The following is a 21,014-nucleotide window of genomic DNA, read 5'->3' as shown; positions in this document are numbered from 1 at the left end:
GCATACATGCATATGGAACCTAACCAAATGAAGAGTAGCATTGTCTTTCTTTTCATCTTTGAATATTGGAAGATCATCTAACCAATCAACCTTTTGCATAGGATTTGGAAAACCAGGGATTGGAGACTGATTCATACGGGCATACCTGGAATTCATTCTTGCAATGGAACTCATCTTGAAACTTCATCAAGCTATTGATTTTCTAGCAGTGGAGTCACCTTCCAATTTGTTTATTTAATGTGTGGAGTCGCCAAGGTAGATTGCAGCCTCAAAAACTTTCTGAGCTCCTGCTACCTTCAAAAGTTCAGCATCTTGATTTCAGGAATGAATAATCTTCAGACTCTCGGTAGACGTACCAAAATGTTATCACCAAAATAGGACCCTGACAGGCTACTGATCAGACTAACTTAGTGTAACTATTTCAAACCAATCTTTTAGCTGAGGCTTAGCCTCCTCAGGTGAGAGGGCTCTCTCAAGGGTTAATGATATAAGTTATAGATAGATGGCTAATTCTGTGGTTTGTGGTTTTGTATGTTTATAGGTTGAAAGATGAAGGCTTGCTACCATTGGGCTATGGAGTCAAAGTATGTTTCAGTACCACAGCAGGATCAACTTAACATGAAATTCAGGGCATAGAGAGTCTTTATACATCAACAAAAAAAGATACAATGCAAGGAAACACAGTTTATAAATACATGAAGGAAGTTAGAGCATCATTGATGAGTTCTAAGTAACATGTATTCATACCACTGCAAGTAAGTGAAAGAAGAAAGCCATGAGGCAATAGGACATTAAAAACTCTCTTTGAATCCTGAGTAGTGAAGCCAAAACATTCTACCTAGCATGGAAGTCAAGGCATTATAGAGTTCAAGTGTAGAAATGCAAATATAAAACAGTGAAACATAGTTAGTTTATCTATGAAGGAAGTTAGAGCATCATTGATGAGTTTTGAGTATCATAAGTAAACACCATTGTACTGTAAGTATTGGAAGATACCATCAAAACAAGAACATACAAGACCTCTTCATGAATCTTGAGTTGTCTAAGTAGAACTCTGCATTAGGTTAAAAATATACACAGTCTACACATAGAGCAGCAGCTGAGCCAAAAAGTCTCCAACCCCTTGTTAATTCTACCTCTTTCTTTATATATAGCCTTTATAATAGGGATTCCCTCATCCCTCTTCAAGAGAATTCGAATTTCTATTATTGACACCTATTCTAACCATAAAACAGACTATTAAATACAAGTGACAGCTAACTGACTGTCTTAGAGTCCTAATACAATTAGGAGTACAACTCCTTGTTATGATTAAACCACCTTAACTAAACATTGAATGCATTCTTTGACAGCTACAACCTCATGGGGTCGAATTTGATGAAGCCTCCCATGTTGTCACCTTACTGCTGATGATAAACCCTAGAAATTAGGGAACATGTTTCCCTGTTTTTAGGTTCAAGATCCTTGAAAATTAGCACGTGGGACAGAGCCTTTATTTTCATATCCATGACAAATTTTATGAAAATGAAGAAGGTTTTATATTGCATGCTGTCTAGAACAAAAACCTCTCTTGGTTTTTAAAAACACTTCTCCAGCTATCCAGAATCTGTCCTTGAAAAACACGTGTAAAATAGGAAAAATATGTTCTCTGAAATTAGGGTTTCAAAGAAAGCTTAGTATCTTCGAACTGATAACACTTATGAAGAAAGTGAGATAGGTTATTGTAGCTATAGATTTGATGAAGAGAAACCTCCTTCATAATTCCTAAATACCTTTTCCTGTGACTAGAAATTGATGATGAAAAAGATTGTTAAAACCAAAAGACAAAGCTTGACTTTCAGCAACTTCGTAGTGAAATTTTAACCATAAATTTATCCCGCCTCATAACGAATTTCAAGAAACGGAAAGAGGTTTTTGTATTTTAGTATGTTAAGAAGAAAATCCTCTTTTAGTTTTCAAAATTTAGTTCTCCGCTGCTCAGGAACGCTTCTGGAAGTTGACTAGTAAAAGTAGAAAATAGAGTCTTTTATGCTGAAATAGGCTTTTTCAGTGGTTTCGTAGCACGCTACGAAAACTCCTAGTTCAGTGATTTCATAGTGCAAAATAGAATTTTTACACTGTCTACACTACAAAAACGTGGGTTCATAGCTAATTCCAAAATTTCTTCAAAATGATGTGAGATATGGCTTCTAAACACATGGTGAGGCTTCTAGGACATGGAATGAGGCTGTCAAACTTTATTTGGAAAAGAGAATGACACTATTGAGATGAGATGACTCAAAACCTATTATAAGACTATGACTAGAGACAAGGAAAACTTTCCAAAGTTTAGTAACAAAAATTTTAGGGTGATAATATCGTAATTCAAGACCTACCAAGCCTTGACTTAGATAATAAATCACATGCTCATGAAGAGCATCGTCTTCCAAGACCAGAACTATATTGATGGTTGATTATGTTGTAGTGAGATATAAGAGGAAATACTTGCTATAATTGGGTGGACTCAGTAAAGGAGCAGAGGTCAATTCTTTTTTCAAAGAATCGAACGAGTGCTGAGTGAAATCGTCCCATAGAAATGGAACTCCTTTCTTCAGCAACCTCGTAAATCCCTTTGTGATCTCAGCATAATTGACGATAAATCTCCTCAATAAATTAGATTTTCCTTGGATACTTTGAATTTGATGGATGGTAGATGGGGTGGTTATTGAAGTATTGCCTCAACCTTGAGAGGATCTACACAAATCCCTTCAGTAGAAACTATGAATCCCAATAACCGACCGGATGTGACAGCGAAAACACATTTATTTTGATTCAACCGGATTTTATAATGATGTCATCACTCAAAAACTAATCGCAGATGATGATGATGATCAATTCTCTTTCGAGAACGAGCAACTAGGTCATCCAAATAAGCTTCGATGATATGTTTGATATCATGGAAAGCATAGGACATGGCCCGCTGATAAGTCGCTCCAGCACTTTTAAGGCCAAAAGGAATATTTTTGTATGCAAAAGTACCCAAGGGGTAGATAAAAGTTGTCTTATGTTGATCTTCAAGACGGATAGTGATTTGATTATAACCCAAGAAAACGTCCATGAAGGAGAAAATCTCATTTACCACACATTCATCGATAATTTGATCAATAAAAGGTGTGGAGAAATTATCTTTTGGACAAGCCTTATTTAGATCCCTAAAGTCTATGTATACGCGGATCATTCCTTGTTTTTTTATCAACTAGGACTAGATTTGAGACCCACTCAGTCAATGAAATGGGGTATATGAAACCTTCCTTAAGCAGCTTCTCAACCTCGGACTTGATAGTTTCCGCTTTCCTAGGGTTTACCGGTTGAATCTTTTGTCACATAAGCTTCACATTCGGGTAATTCTTGATATCATGCTGGACTATTGATGGATCAATTCCAGGCATTTCCTCATAAGACCAAGAAAACATATCATAGAATTATTTAAAAATATCGGTATAGATTTGAATCTATTCAGGGGATCATTTGGCTCCGATGAAAACATTCTCAATTATATTGGGATTCCCAGAGATGTTCACCAGAATAGTTTGTGAAATGATAGACATGTTACCTTCGACAAAAATATATGTTGGAGCCAAAGGGTTTGAAATTGTGTGAACACCACGAGTTGATGAAGGGCTAGACAAAATCAATTCTACTTTATGCAATTCTGGGAGAAAATATGACCGATGATGGAAATCGTCCCACTGTCTTTCTATACCTATCATTTCTTCTAGGATTGCTTCCTCAAATCGTAAAATAGTATCAAGGTAGTCCATAGAACAAGTAGAGTCAAGAGTCCAAGCCAGAGCCACATCTTCATCCGCATCCTCTAGTGAAAGAGGAGTCTGATCAAAATCTCTAGTGTTAACTATAAATTGATAAACAATTTCAGCTGCGGACATGAGATATTCCATTCCACCCACTTGCCCTTCTTCTAATGTGGTGGTAGAAGAGGGTAAGGGCCAAGGATGTGAAAAATAATGAGCTCTAAAGAACTCTTTTCAAAAAGGGGCCTTGGATGATGAAATGGCATTTATTCGAGCAATAGGAGAAGGAAGATCAAAATTACCCATCAATGAGGAATAGATTCTGACTCCTAAATAATCAATAGGCTGCTTGGGATTGTTCACCAAGGGAACGGAAGAATCAGAGGATGCATTAGATTATTTCAGAGAATACTCCATCTTATCAATAGTAACAATTGTCCCTTCATGGGGAAAGCATAGGATGTGAAATAATGATGACACAATGGCATCCATTTCATAAATCCAATTTCATCCCAATAGAAGATTATAATCCAAATTTGCATCGACTATTTCCACCTAGATATTGACCACCTTGCCCCCAACATAAATGGGAAAGGCTAGAATAATTCCATGTGGCATATGAGAATGAACATCAAATGCAATCAAGAGCGTAGGTGAAGGAACAACTTGAGGAGATTCGATAGCTTTCTAACATGTAATCGAAATGACACATTGAATCTCCCTCATCAACTATAGTTCGAAAGATGTTGATCTTTAGATATGTGGATTTAATCTGGAAAGCCATGTGATGCGGTAGTATCTTCTTAATATTTAACATGTCAAATGTAATAATAAGAAAGTTTCTCGGATCTACTACCCCGATCGTAGTGAGTGCACTCCTTTGTGATGGACATGACTAGAGTACCTCTAAAGTAGACATCACACAAGAAATTTGAGCCAGATATTTAACAATGAAGTAGTTCTGGGTAGCCTTGGCATTAGGGTTAACCGTCGAACATTTTGCAGAGCGTTTTGGCATCTGTGGTATAGGCTCAACTGCGGACCTCTCAATATGGAGCGACTCTGGAACAACGGGAGTGGCCTTATTCTTAGAGGATTTCAGTTCAAAATAAATATGTGATCTTGTAGCAACATCAACATGAGAACTCATCATATATACATTTGATGTTTTTCCCCTTCCTAGTTGCCCCCTGTGGGGTTTCTAGTATTAACATTCACGCCAGAAAACATTTGCTTCCCTTGGGGAAAACGGTTAGTTAGAACTACCTGGGAGGTAAAATAACCCCGCTACACTAACAAGCATTGAGCATCCTGAATCTTAGGGCAAAGATGAGTTAAATGGTTTCCAATGCACAATTTGCAAGGAAACTTAACTTTCTTTTTGGACTCCTTTTTACCCTCCCCGGTATTATTATTGGGTTTGTTCGCATTACCCTTCCCATCCTTATCTTTCTTCTTACCTCATCCCTTTCTCTTCTCATCAAATTTTCTATTTCCTTTGGGGTTAGAATATTGGACAACGTTAATAGCGGAAGGTTGAGAAGGCATAGGCACTAACAGCAATGCCTGAAATGAAGAAGCAGATTGTAAAGAAAACTTATGTAATTGAATTAACAGGTTAGTCGTACTATTATCGATCGATCTGCCTATACTGTCAGCATGGGGACCTGGCTTCAATTTGGCTAAATCGATCTTAGATCAAGGAGCATTAAGAAAAATCTTTTCAAGAATTCTAGACTGAGAATATATAAGTTCTAACTGTTGGGCTTTAAACATAGCTTGTTCTTTGGTGAATACTCCTAAGAGTGATACATCCTTAGAAATTTATGGTTGTAAATATTTTAAAAACCATTAAGGAATTCATTAGGAATATAGGCTTTAATGAGCCTCTTCCTTCTTCGCCATTCCTGAATATGGTTAGAAATGTGAGTTGCCTTATCTTGTTGTAAACTAGCCAATAGCTCAGTTCCAGCATCATATCGAACGAGAAACTGAAAATGGTTCAAAAGCATATTAGCCAATTTACCAAATGAAGCAAAGGTACCCCCATTAAGCTCTATATACCATTAGGCAACATTTCTAGTTAAGGTGCGTTGGAACAAACTCAACCTAATTAAATCGTCAATTAGGGAGTTCGATGAACACCAAAAATGGAATGTTGTTATATGGTCAACCGGATCCTCCCCCACTCGAAGATGGAATGGAGGTAAAGCCAAATATTACAGTACTAGGAGTGATAGTAGATATAGCAATAATGCCTCCTCCTTGAACTGAGAGAGAAGTATTCTCACTATTACCACTCATAACCGATTCGTGCTCCCTACAATGGCCATCATAGGAAAAGGATGATAAAAACCAGGGCTTGCCAATCTGTGAGTCAGGGTCCCATGGTATAATAGAACGTCTGGATAATTGAGAGGAAGAGGTGAAGAAGGAGTCATAGGGGACTCAAGAATCTCTTCAACCTCAACTTCGTCTTGCGATTGGAACAAAACCCTAGAAAGGACTAGAGTTTTCCTCTCCAAATCATGACTTTAGGCTATAGTTTCACTCTAGCCCGTGAAACTGTAGCCTAAAGTGGAGGATCAATCTTCGATGTGTTTGTTGCTACTGATTGAAAATCACTAGCAGAATTGCTCCTACGCCTTCTAGAAGAATGCTCGACACTCGTAAGTGAGAGTCCACGAAGCCTCCTAGACTGATGAACTGGTCGATCAACCACTTTTAATTATCAATAAAACTTATAAAGACTCAAAAAGTTATAAATCTATGGCAATCTAAGAGAAAATAGAACTCACTGAAATGTCCCTAAAGATATAATAAATCAAGCTACTTTCAATTATTTCTACTCTGGGTGATTAGATCTGGACATTAAATTACAAGAAACTGAAGTAAAGGACCTTCCGAAGATAGTTTTGGATAATTATGGCCCAAGCCTACTAGCGAAGGTAACATAAATAGTTACGCTTACCTCCAATAAAAAGTCTTTTCTGGTGCAAGTACCTAAGCTTCGCAAGGGAACCCTCCAGAAGTACTAATGAGAGTGATACAATGTCTGCCTCAGGTACCACGAGTATTCCCCTCCACAATCACCTATGTGGTCCCTAGGAAAGGAAACTAAGGTCTCCAGTTCGTATCGAAAGATGGGCAGAACAATCTTTGGATTGGATCCAACAAGTAGGAGAGTGGGTATCTCTCTTCCTTACCTTCACTCACCCTCGTGCTTAACTCCCAGAAGAGAAGAGCTTTCCAGATCAACTTCATGACACTATATTTCACTCTTTTAATCAACTTCAATGTTTAAATTCAAAGTGGCCTTAGAGAGTTAACTCTCCACACACCTATTCCAAGGCCCTAAATGACCTAGACTAGTTGATGTTACTATGACAAATCAAAAAATTCTAGTTCATTTTAGTTTTAGCACTTGATTTTAATGGCTTTTCTTAAGTCAAGGGTAAAATGGAAGTGCAACTTTATGATGTTATCGACACAAAAAGAAATCAATAGAAAACCTGGCTACATGCATATGAAACTCTTTTTTCTTCGATGAAAGAGATTTCTACAAGGTTCTACGAACAAACTATGAAAGCAAAAATTTTTTTTTTCTTTTTCAAAACATGCTCACACACTCAAAATCTACAAAAAGACTAAAAATGCTTACAATGAAACTATCCTAATGCAAACTTAAATGTTTAATGCAAGATTCTAAGGATTACTCTTAAAACAAGCAAATGTGTTTCTCAAAGAGATAAAGAGGCCAAACCTTGACATAAGGAAGAACAAATTCAATCACAAACTTTTTTCCAAAATCATGCAAATTCAACTTAAAGAAAAGACTTCACACTTGATCTAAATGATAAGAAGACCAAAACCAAAACCAAAAAGAAAAATAAAGGCAACAAAATATGTTTTCATCTTTTTCCTTTTTAAAGACACAAAGATTTCTTTAGAAAACAAAAGGTACTAAAGGCTTCAAGATCAAATTCAAGCATAAATAACCTCAAATTTTACAAGCAACAAGAATCATAAACATGATAAGACTTAAAGTGAAAATAGGCTACAAACTCAAACAAAATGATCTAAACAGCAACATAAAAACTCCAGCAAACAAGAAAGATTTCAAGAAGACCAAGAAAACTTTTCAAGATTGCAAGAAAGACTTTCTCAAAAACCAAGAAAAAACAAAAGATGTCAACTTTTAAGAAAGCAAGGCAAAGCAATTTAAAGGTTGGGTTATAAGTGAAATGACACCAATTGCCTATTCCAAAGGCTTAGAACAACCAAGAACTTCACTGAGAAACCTTGAACCCAAACACATAACCCAATACTTCACCAAAATGCAAACCCTAGGTTGACTAGGTTTTCCCACAAAGAGAGATAGGAAACTAGAAATATGCAAGAAGCAAAACCCTACCAGACAATCAATGACTAAATAGAGGTAATATAAATCAGGCAAAAACCTTTACTAGACTCAGCATTTGAAAAATTCATTCAAAACCAAGAATACACGATTGTGAAGTGACAGACCCGCATGTATACGTGATTGTTCTCAAGGAAACACACATATACACATCTTTCTTTGGAAAAAAGCACGTGTATACATGACTGTGTAAACTATAACTTGCATATAAAAAAATTAGTAAAGAAAAAATAAAAATGTAGGCCTGACCCATAAGATTGGACTTTTTTCCCAGGTTGCAAACAAGTCAAAGATACTGGAAAAGCAAGAAACCAAACAAGAAGGCCCAGATCAAGAGAGAAACAACCCAAACTACGAAATACCATATGTATTCCCCAACGGAGTCACCAATTATTTTACAAGAATAATACACCTTACGATCTAGGTTGACAACCCCAATATATCAAAGGGCATACACCAACAAGAAGCAAGAAAACAAGAATTCCTAATTCTTAGACTACTAAAGTAGGATGAAGAGATAGTACCTGAAGGTCCTCCATTTGAGGTCGTTCCCGTAGGGTCCAAACCCTCTGCTTCCTCCAATTCTTCAAAATCTGCAACTCATTCAAGAAAATCATATATACTAGCAGTAGTTCAAAGCATGTTCATGATATTAATGTTAGATCATATAAGAATATAAATATAAAACATGAAATCATACATCATTAGAGTATAACATGAATTAAATCATTAAGATCATAACATCAAGAACAAGACAAAGCTTCTTTATTGATGGTTGCAAAATAATTTGGAAGAATACAACCTAATTCATCCACTGCTCCAAGCAAAACCTTCCTCCAGATCCGTCCAGCCCAAGCCTCAACAATCCTCTTTCAAATGCACACACATAGATGCCATATAAAGGAGATGGACATCTCTATGAAAAAACAAGGGTTTTCTATGGATGGAAGTGTAGGAGGCACAGGGATAAATTAGACTTGATCAGGTACCAATTAGATATAATAGCAATATCCTATCTTTCTCCCCCCTTAGGTCTTCCCCATGAGATGTATTTATATTATCTCAAAACAAATTTTTTAGTTGGGATACAGTTAGGTCACGGGCTCCTATAAGTAGGCTTCCGGTGTAACCCGTAAACCTCACCCATAAAATAGGGATTTTATACTTTTTCATATTTTAAATCATATACACGGGTTGGGTATAGCTCGACCCACGTGTGCATGGGATTTTTGAAGGGTAGAGTCGTTTATGGAATTTAAAATAATATTTTTTAGTAATTGGACCAAGTATGAAGGGAAAGGGCTTCCCAAGGCCATGACTCTGAGCATCAAGTATATAAGTGTGATAATTGATGCTATAATGCTCTTAGAGACAAGGCATCTTCATTTTGGATTTCCATGTTTTTCCATCTCATCTCCTCCAATAAAAAGGATGAGACTATTTCTTCAAATTTTAAATTAGTTGCATTACTACCTATGGAAATAATCAGACTATCTCATGAGTCTTATAGAGAACATAACAAAATTATGTGCTTATATTCATCTAAAATATTAATATCAACATATAATAACTGACTTACCACAACATTTAAGGTGCTCAAATGCTTTTTCTTTGACTCTCCATCCTTCATCATCATGTTATGCATATCCTTACGCAACAAAAATTTGTTCACCATGGATTTATAATGATACAAATCCCCTAACTTGTCCCACAAAGTCTTGTTGTAGCTTCACCTAAAAGATTTGTCAATATTAAATTTGAGAGACAAATTTAGATTGTGCTCTTTTCCCTTTGATCCAATTTGGTCCAATCTTATTTTAACATCCCTATTGGTGCAGTACCCAAATTAACAATGATCCACTAATCTTTTTCCACCAACAAATATTCCATTCTGATCTTCCATAAGTCAAAAATATATCCATTGAATTTCTCAATATTCATCTTTGAATTTCTTTCCATTTCCTTTTCACCACAAGAATAACTTCTATAGATCTCCCATTGTAATAACATCTACCATAGGCTCAAGTCAAACACCTTAGCCACAAAGGCATCCCCTTGAAGCCAAAATTGTTATGATACCAAATGTAGGATTTAACCCTTTACAATTAATTGATGCAAATAGATTAGATAAGACAAAAGAGACGTAATGGAAAATACACACATTAACATAGAGATTTTATCCTTGAAATGAAAAAATAGGAAAACAAAAAAAAAATCAATATATATTCTTCTATACAGTATTACAATATAGTATATATCCCACAACATCATTGAACCGCCAATCCATTTACCCTATATTAGAATTAAACTTTATTTCCTTAACTGAAATTACAAAACCATGCTCAAAACCACCATGAGCCAAAAAACTTATTTTAGTAAAAATTGTGCTGAAAAATGCCAAAAATTGATGCAATAAATTGTCCATAATTTTTTTTTAGGGTGTTGCCTTTGATACCCCACACAAGGGTCTTATGCCCCCTTGCTACACATCACACATTTTTAAAAAAGGTGCGGATATTCATGTAAAGAATATAACACATATCACACCTCTCAAAATCAATCACATTAGAGGAAATTTGAGGCTCAAAGTGGGCCTCCTAAGTGAAATAATAAAGTAATAGTTAAAAAAATAAAATAATAGTTATGAATTTTTAAAGAAAAAAAAAAGAAACTACTTTTTAAATTGTATTTTTGGCTTATCTCCTTGTAGTTTACTCAAATGTAAATTGTAGACACCCATTGGATGCAAAATTAAATTCCACATCCAAACAGTACCCACTATGCATACTTTTCAATAGATCCATATCGAAAAAAATTGATAATACATGAAAAAAACATGTTGAACATGTTTTTTCATGTAATTTTTTTTTTGTGGCTCTACTTAGAAGAATGCAAAGTGGCTACTTGTTGGATGTGCAATTTAATTTCGTATCCAACGAGTGTTTACACTTGACATTCAAGTAAGCCTACAAGGAGATAAACTGAAAAGACAACTAAAAAATTAGTTTTCTTCTTTTACCTCCAAAATATTCTCCCTTGGGGATGACATCATCATCTTGAATCCTATTGGTTCTTTTAAAGTTAATTTTTTTAGTAAATTTTTTGTTTTGAGGTCCACTTTTTACCTCAAAATTCCCCTAATGCATTGACTAATTTCCACCCTGGGAACATGGGACTAAAGACCCACTCAAGATAATGGTAAGGGTTTGGAAGATTATTAATTCTTATGGGTTTTGGTGTAATGAAAAACCTCAATGTGGCACCAAATCATTGGCCCATATTCAATTCCCCTAAGTTTTGATGGAGGGGGGTTGTTAGACTAACCATTGTACCTCGAGGAATCTGTCACGTAGACTAACCACCTCCCTGAAAATATGAGACTAACTGCCCACTCAAGGTAATGGTAAGAGTTTGGAAGTTTACTCATGCCTATGGGGTTTGGTGTAATTGAAGAGTTCAACAACAACAACATCACTGTGATCAATATTGATTTCACTTGAAAACAATACCTGTAATGGCTAATAATCGGTATTTGGTGAAGTTTACCTAGTATAGTTCTAATGTCTCTTGAATAAACCATCGAAGCCAAAAGGATATAACACCAGTTAGTGATCCTTTATGTCATCTATCAATGGGTGATCATCGATGAAAATGCCCAAAAGATTTTCAAAATCACTAAATGGTGATTTTTGTGTGCCCAGAATGTCAAATCAACCATCAACATTACTCTCAGAATACACTACTACATGTAAACCAACTAATACAGGGTATCATGTCATAAATAACACATATTTAGTGTCTAATTATATTTAAATTCACCAACATCCATGTAAATTTTCGTTCCATAAAAAAAAAAATTGAATGGGCCAAATGGACGAGCAATAGTTACTATCATACATGGTGAGATCACTTAGTTCTACTTCTTTATTGAATTACAAGTATGTGATTCAAGATAGAATATTCACATCTACCACAAGGTGAAATAATCTTTAATTTTAATTATCCCTGACAATTTCCAAACAATTCCAAGTTACTTTATCTATGTGTATGTGTCAAACACTAGCTAAAACAATGTTTCCCAAAAGAGCTATAATGTAGAAATCCAAAAGGAAGCCCCAAGTGAAGGAAAAGGAAGCGATTGGAGAATTAATCCTTTCCCTAATATGGGAGGAAGAATTACACTTGACGAGATGATCTAACATTATCATTTTGTTGCTAATGAGAAAGTCAGATATGATGATCCCTTATTTTAGAGACATAGAAGCAAACATCAAATTATCAATCATGATGTTATCCTAGAATGAAAAGTACAATGTGTGTAAATAACAAGAGTACCCATATTTCATGCCACATACTAACCAAAATTAGGGAAAGGTGGATGATTATATTTTCATTTTTATCAAGAGATCTAGTTTACATTTGATAGTGGCAAGGGCACTAGTTTTTCTAGAGATAGAGATGATAGAATAGGTTAGAAATCACACCACTCCTAAAAGTTGTATGATCACTAGTTAAAATGGAGAGTGCATTGAAAAATTCCTCCCTCAATATGTAACTGGGTATTACATGTTCCATGATATTGAGGAATTATTGAATAATGATTTTGCGGTAGATTTCAAGAAGAAATATGATGTGGGCAAGATTTCATCTCATTCGTGGAAAGAAAACAAGAGGTACTTCAATTGGGCCAAAAGAAGTTACCCTACCACCAACCCAACAAAGTCTTACATGTACTTGATGTTCCTATTATGTAGGTTATATGGGGAAAAGGATTGTTCACATTTTTAGAGGATTTGGTATGTCTAACATATAATATGACTATGCAGGGATGAAGATTCATTTAGGGAACCATGATATCAAAAAAATTGAGAACAAGATTTAAACAAGCCCAAAACCCCAAGACTAATACTACAACTATTTCCTATGTGGCATCCTACCTAATGTATGTTATATGCGCAAAAAATACATTTGCAAGACTAGCATCAAGATGGAAAGTTTTGGATCCACCAATGCACATCGCCATTAACATGTATAAAAAATAGTATTCTCTCATATGTGATGCATTTATACCCCATTTATACCGACTCATCTTTGGGAAGGAGTGTCCTAGGCTAAGAAAATTATGGGATACATCAGCAAATGATATTTTGAAAAAGATCATACATATATCTAAATATATTAGTAGTTAATCCTCCTCGTCTTCTTCCTATCTATGTTGAAGACAGGTTGTTTGTGGAATAAATTTGTTGCCAGATCATCATGCAAGGATTCATCACTACATTTTCAAAGAATAAGAAGAGAATTTGTGTGCCATACAACTTTTAGGTGGGATGCCCTATGATGAGAGATACCGTGCACACCAAACAAGAAGCTAAGGTGCAACTAGAGTATATGTTTTAAAATGAGAGGTTTATAAGACAATATCCTAAAATATTAGTGCTAATTATCTTTGGCATGGAGGTATGTTCATGAGAGATGTGAATAAGTCTTCATAGAAAATGCCCAGGATTGGGAAGAAGTGGAAAATATAATAGACAACCCAAATGTTTCCTTTTTTGGTATATTATCTCTAAAAGAACAAATATAAATCATCAGTTAAGGGGTGATTGAGATGAAGGCCAAGGAAGAAATATAAGTTGAGATAGCTCATGTAAAAAAGGAAGCTAAATTGAAAGCCATATAGGAGGAACAAGAAAGGAAACCCTAAGAATGAGAACGCGAAAGGAAGGATAAGGAATACTTTAAAAAGAAGTAAGAAGAGAAAGAAGCTCAAGATCATCTTGCCTAACAATAGCTACAAGAGGAAATAGAGTAAAGAAGGAAAGAATTGATAGAATTAAGGAGGAAGGAATATGAGGAGAAAACATAAAGAGGTTTAGGAAAGTAGATGGAAACAACAGTAAAAATTCGATCAAGAAAGGATCAAAAGGAGCAATAGGAGAAATTGAAATGAGAAGAGGAAGAGAAAAGAAGGTAGAATTGAAAGTAGCCTCAACTAAGTGCAAGTTTCTTATACCAAAGGATGTGTTGACCTCATAGAAATGGAAAAGATAAAGGTAAACATCAGCACAGTTGTAAATAAGTGTCCCATTGGGATCAATACTCCAAAGGAGAAAGAATAGTGAAATTTCAACAAAAACCAAGGAGAGGCCATAGCCAAGGAACTCACCTTCATTAGGTATGGAGTTGACGTTTTGGCATGTGATTGATGTGGGGCAGTTATGAAGTAACTTGAATTGTGTTAATATGTTTATTGTGTTAGTGCCATGTGGATTGAGTATGAATGCTAAATTAATGGAGTTGAAGATTAGATAATGAGAATCTTGTTAAAAGGGTTGAAAGCGACAAGGACAAGAATTATTCATGTCATAAAGTAGTCCAATTCTTCTTGGAACTGTAAAACACAATTTCCTTTTTCATGTTAGGAGATGAATTTTCCTCAAATTGTTCTTATTGCACATTAAATACTAAAGTATGTTTGGCACATTCCAAAAACTCAAAATTACATAAGTTGTAATGATCACATCAGCCATATATATAAGGTAATTAGAAGGTTATGATAGATGTGAAAACCATGCCCAATTTGGAAAAAGAAAATGTGTGGTTTTGTACTCTTGAGATTATTAAATGAAAGAGGACAAAGATTGTCCCATAAACTCTAAAGTTGCATTTGAAGTGAAGAATGTGTGTGACATTGCTAATACAAAGAAGCGTGGTATTCCCATCACATATGATGAATATCAATAAATAGATTACATATGACTCTTGTAAGAGTCACATTGAACTATTCTAATCCTCGAAACTATTCAACAAGTCTCGCTTATATTCGACATTTGGAAAAAGAAATAAAGTCAAGTCATTACAGGTAACATTTGTCATACTTTTTAACATCATAACAAACATACATCATGTTTCATATCTTTTAACATCCATCATTTTTCATACTTTTTAACATGCATCATGTTGATTTTGATGTACATCATGTTTCTATGATCACAAAAAAAAAGTTCAAAAGCATAAGAATCTCACCATTATGCCAAAAAGGGAAGCCTTTTACCATTAAACCTCAAACATTTGAACACTCAATGAAGTCATGTTTTAATAAATAAAATGGAAACATCAATCATAACTCCATCATAACTCAACCATTTGTGCACTTAATGGAGACATATCATTAATTACTCCAAAATGTGAATTAAATGATTCGATTCATTAAAGTATCCACTAAGGTCTTTTCCACTCTATGTCATTTGAAAGTTTAACATAATGGTCATTTTAGTGAAAGCAAAAAGTGAACACATAAGAGCCCTACCACTTAATGACGAGCTAAAGTACAATGTACATGAAAAATCATTTACCCAACCGTGTCATTCCCTCTCATCCCACATGTGTGGAACTTCATCTAATCCTTAGGTCAACTTTATCTTTTCTTGATCTCCAATTTTCTCAATAGTCCTTAACGCTCCCATAGAGTCAAGAGAGTACAACAATTCTTTCACTTTCTATTACGGATGGTAAGATTAACATCATTATTATCATTTTAGTTTAAATATAAAATATTTGTATTGGGGTAATGTAAAGTTAAGATTTTTAAGTTTATTTTGAATTATATTTTTCTAAGTCTGAGCAGATTATATTTAAAATATTAAAATTAGTTAAGTATATTGAAAATATGGAAAGAAGATATTTAAAAATTCAGAAATGAAATTGGATTTAAGGATGAAGAGAAAAATAAATTAAATGTAAAATAGGAAGAAATATTGGTTCATACATCAATCGATTATAATTATAAGATTTATTTTAAGATGTTATTAAAACAAGACAAGTAATTAAGAACATACTCATATGTATCGTCAAAAAGTTAGTAACAACTTTTAAAATTCAAGGTAATAATATTGTTACTTTGCTCCATTAATTTAAGGAGTTGGTCCATTTGTACATGCCATCCACTTTACCTTAATAAAATTATGAATGTCTAGAACACCTACTCCACTCGAAAGATATCCTCTAACCAATTCACTATCAATGATTGCTTACTTGTTAACTAAAGGAGTGTCACACTAAAGTAACTAATAAGTTATATAGATAACATTAATATTCATAAATTTGTCATTTCAAAAAGTTCAAAAATTTTGATCATGTTGTTCAAAAACATTTACATGTGCCTCAAAATTGGTGATGCAAGTATTAACATGGCTCTTAAGCTTATACTTATCCAATTGTGATAATAGCATCACAAAATGCTCCAACAACAATAACTCATGAAAGATGTTATCAATGATTTGAAGTGATTTATATCATCAACAACATGTAGTATTTGACCATTAACTAGCAACAAACAATAACTCACAATGCCACCTAAAAAGTCAATAAGATCTAGATCTCCAAATGCACTAGCAAGTCTAAAACGAGGTGATGAATTCTCTAATACATCATTTCAGTAATGAAAATTTCCCTTAATGAACCAATATGCCTTTTATAAGAGTTTTTGGGTAGTAAAAAGATAATTACAATTGACAATACTATGTAAGAGATTACCATATATTGTCTCTCATTCAATGGTCTCCATGATATATTACGTGTTTGATAGAAATAGTTATAAACGCTACTTGAAAAATCACATAGAGAAAACTTGTAAGAAACATTTTGTGAATTCTGAAAGCATGACTAAAGAATTAGTTCAATGTAAGAAGAGTTGGTTTTCTTTTCGTAATGCTCTAGATGTGTGGGGTCCTCACACTAAGTTAAAAGATTCACTAATTTTTATAAATCAATGTAATATTTTTCTCCTTTTTTAATAATTGTAAAAGATTTTGGTTTTCCTATTACAACTATGAGCCCCATGATGTATTAATGTGTAGTTACAACATTTTTTTTCACCTTGCAGTATAAACATCTTTGACATATCTTTCTTTATTTAATGTAATTTAAATAACTATATGTTATTTACCTAATTTTTTAATCATAATTGGCATCAAATTTACACTTCTGTATTTCTGATTTTCTCTCTCATTTCTTCTTCTTTGGGATTCTTCCTCTCTAAGGTTCCTTCATTTTAAATTTCACCAAATTAAATCTATTTAAATATGAATCTCATGCAAAAGACCATTTTCAAGAAAATGTTAAAACATTATCATAACTAAAACCTCTAATGAATATGATAATTATACTATCAAAATATGTTTCAACTTTCTCTTAATCCTAACCTAAAGAATCCTACATATTAATTACATAATATGATGCCCTTTTTCTTGACCCATAATATAACCAAATGTAATCTAGCAATGATAATTACAAAGATCCATAACACATTTTGTTTACTTCCATGACTAAAAAGTAACCAAAATCTCCCTTCTATAACATCATCATCAAAAACGGAGAAAGAAGATGGAGGATCTTCCTAGAAATGGAGAATGCTTACAATGACCATTCATGTGGCAAGTTCCCTATTGTGTTGATACATGGTGCAAGCCATGGAGCTAAGCATTGATACAAGCTCATCCATACTCTATGAAACTATGTTCATAAGGCCACTACCATGAATCTTAGAGGATCATCCTTCAACACTTTCAATATTGATTTAATCACATCATTTGACAAATATGAGAAGTCACATCCATCATATTCTCAGGGCTAATGTGTAAGTAATTATTTTTCGAAGATATGAGGAAAGAAAATTTGTTTAATTGGTTTATGTAGGGAGTTCCAAATTTGTCAATGAATACCATGATCTCTGATGAGAACACCCCTTAATGAGCTCAATGATATGGAAATAATGAGAAGAGAAAATTCTATATAAACTCGTCCCACACACCTAAGATACAAAATATTTCAACATAACACAACAAAATACCCCACAAATTATATGGGTTGTTAGACCCATTTTTTGTTCAACCCATCTAGTTTTTTTGTACTTCTCAATAATTATCCAATAAATACTACTAAGATTTAAATAATACATACATATAATAACTATTTTTTTTTACTAATATTAAAATAGAGTATATTCAAATTACAAAACCTACTCTACCCTTACCCTTAATGCTAATAACACCAACATAATTACTAACATTCAACCTTCCAAAAAATCAAATGTATTGCTATTCCAAAAAATATATAAAACAAAAAACCAACCATAATAACATATTCCTTATGAATTAAATTCTAATCATTTCTTATTTTCCCTTCTAACAAACGATAACTGCTAACTGCCCTACTTCACATTGTACATTTGTCAATATATTGAATATGTTCCCACTACTTCACATTGGACATTTGTTAATATATTGAATATGTCCCCACAACAACATTGTTATGTGATATACTAATTCTATATAACAATGTGTTGTCCATGCCTTAGCATGTTGTGTATAATTGTCACTCTCTCAATGCTAAAGGTATGTGTTAAATAAATGCTTACCTTCATTTGTTACATTGCAATCTGATTTCTTCAATCTAGTGTCAAGGGGATAATTGTTTAGAAATTATCTTTAATAATTCAAAAAAAAAAAAAGAGCGTACAAATTTTACTTAAAGTTGGAATATTATTTTCTTTCAATAAAACGAGTAAATCTTAGCAATCCACCTCATCTATAGGGGTTGTGAATAACGACGACCAAGAATAAAGTTTCTTAACAAAAAGTGGACAATATCTTTAACAAAAGCGTGATGTGAATCGCGAGCCGAGATTTATTTGTCCATGTCCCTTGTACAAAATTAGTTGGTGAGACTTGGACGATGCCAGGGCTTTATTGAAATTTCTTCCTTTATAGATGGTGTGATTACATTTGATGAAGGGTTCCACATTTTCTACTTATCTCGATTTTTCCTCTCGAGAATGTAAAGAGCATTGAGTTTAGATTAAAAATGTGTTAGTGAACCATAAAATTTGTAATAAAAAAATTAATATATATTAATTTAATTAAGAAATGTGTTTTAAATTATAATAACAACATTACTAAAAATAGGGAAAATTGAAATTTATAAACTATATATAGATATATATTATTTAAAAGTTAAAAAAATGTTTATAGAGAAAAGAATCCATTACAATATCAATATAAAATAATGCTAGAAATGAATTATGAGTTTATATTTATACATAACTTATAAGGTAATATAAAATAATATTGATTAGATCAATATCTAAGGCATAATTTATTTATGCAATCAATGAGGTGTTTAATTATTGATGCAATCAATGAGGGTGTTTAGACCTAAACAATTACATTTGAAGATCACCATCATTCTAGCTAGATCTTGGTGTGCATTATTCTACGATTTATAGGGATAAAAGTTGAATTGGCTAGCTTGATTACATTAGAAATAAGGGATTTAAATTGATCATGATGGAAATAGTGTGACAAGGCAAGTGTCATGCACAAAAAAAGAAATGTAGAAGCAATATACAAAGGGATGTTCAACTAAGGAATAAAAGTGCATGGTAAGGACCTATAAAATATGTGTATGTGATACGAAGGCCTAGGCTATTAGGGTCCTAACCTAACATCCCTATATTAAGTTACTTGCAAGTTATTTAGTTGATGTGCAACTGTCCTTTGTTAAGAACCATATAAGTCCCATATTAATCCTAATACCCCTTATTAATCCCTAGATATCCAGTTATTACATTTATATAATTATATTATTAGGTCAACTAGAATCTTTCATTATACCATCTCATTATAATTGTACGATTTGTCTCCTATACATATATTAAGAAGACTTGGCCTTAAGATCATCAACACTTATCTTATACATTGTATTCATTCTAAAAGGTGGGTTTTCCTTGAACTCGATTGTAATTATTGGTTTCCTATTATTTTTAAGGTGCAGGTACATAACATCATCTTTGAATAAGGCCCATTAGATAGTAGTGGATAATTATTTAATGTAAAAGAGTTCACATTTTAAGGCCCACTAAGTAGTTGGTACCCACTACAGATAGGACCACAAGTAATTAGGGTTTTTCTATTGAAAAACTATTAACCAATATATTAGGTTATGGAATGTTTGGTCATATGTTATTGTGTTTGGAGATTTTATTAGTGAAAGGTTTCCCCACCTTAAGAGGAAACCAAAAAAAATTTCCTATGTTTATCATAATACAATAGTATTTTTTCATAATTCATCTTATTGTATCTTGTATATAGTTTTCTATAATTAGATTCTCTATATACCTAGTTGTTTGGTTAAGGAACACTATAAGTGGTATTAGATCTCCCCCATGAGCTAGAATGTCTCCAAATTTTAATAAACTTATTTTTTAGGCCAAAGACATGTTTTAATGTCTTTGAATAACATATAAATATATAATTTTTGAGTAAAACGATAATCAAGGAATAGTACATGCACATAGCACAATTGTGTCAGCTAGTAAAACACCCTTATAACCTTAATTATTACCCATTCAAGTACTATTGCATCAAATATCACCTACATATAGAATTTTCCTCCTTGTGTCCTCAAGTATATCAAAATCATTTTCGGTGCACTTGAAATGAGCCTTATGTACACATGTGGTTGCCATATTTCTATAGTATGCCAAGAATAACGCACAAGGAGATCATTTTCACATATTAAGGTATTGAGTAATATGGCTAGAAGCACAATCTATTATCCTTTGTTGGTATTGACAAAGATTTGACTAAGTATTATTGTTGGAAACCCTTTAATATATTCAAGAGATATAGGAATTAACACTACTATGTAATTAGGAACCTACAAATCCTAGCGTATATGGTCAACTAGTGAAATTACTACTCTTTTGCATCTAGAAGGAATTGGATATTATGTTAGTGCAA

This window comes from Pinus tabuliformis, chromosome 8 (genome assembly GCF_031772625.1).
Source record: "Pinus tabuliformis cultivar Carrire ecotype Pingquan chromosome 8, CPIR1, whole genome shotgun sequence".
Classification (NCBI taxonomy): Eukaryota; Viridiplantae; Streptophyta; class Pinopsida; order Pinales; family Pinaceae; genus Pinus; species Pinus tabuliformis.
The sequence above is the reverse complement of the archived record's forward strand: the minus strand, read 5'-3'. Positions refer to the sequence as shown.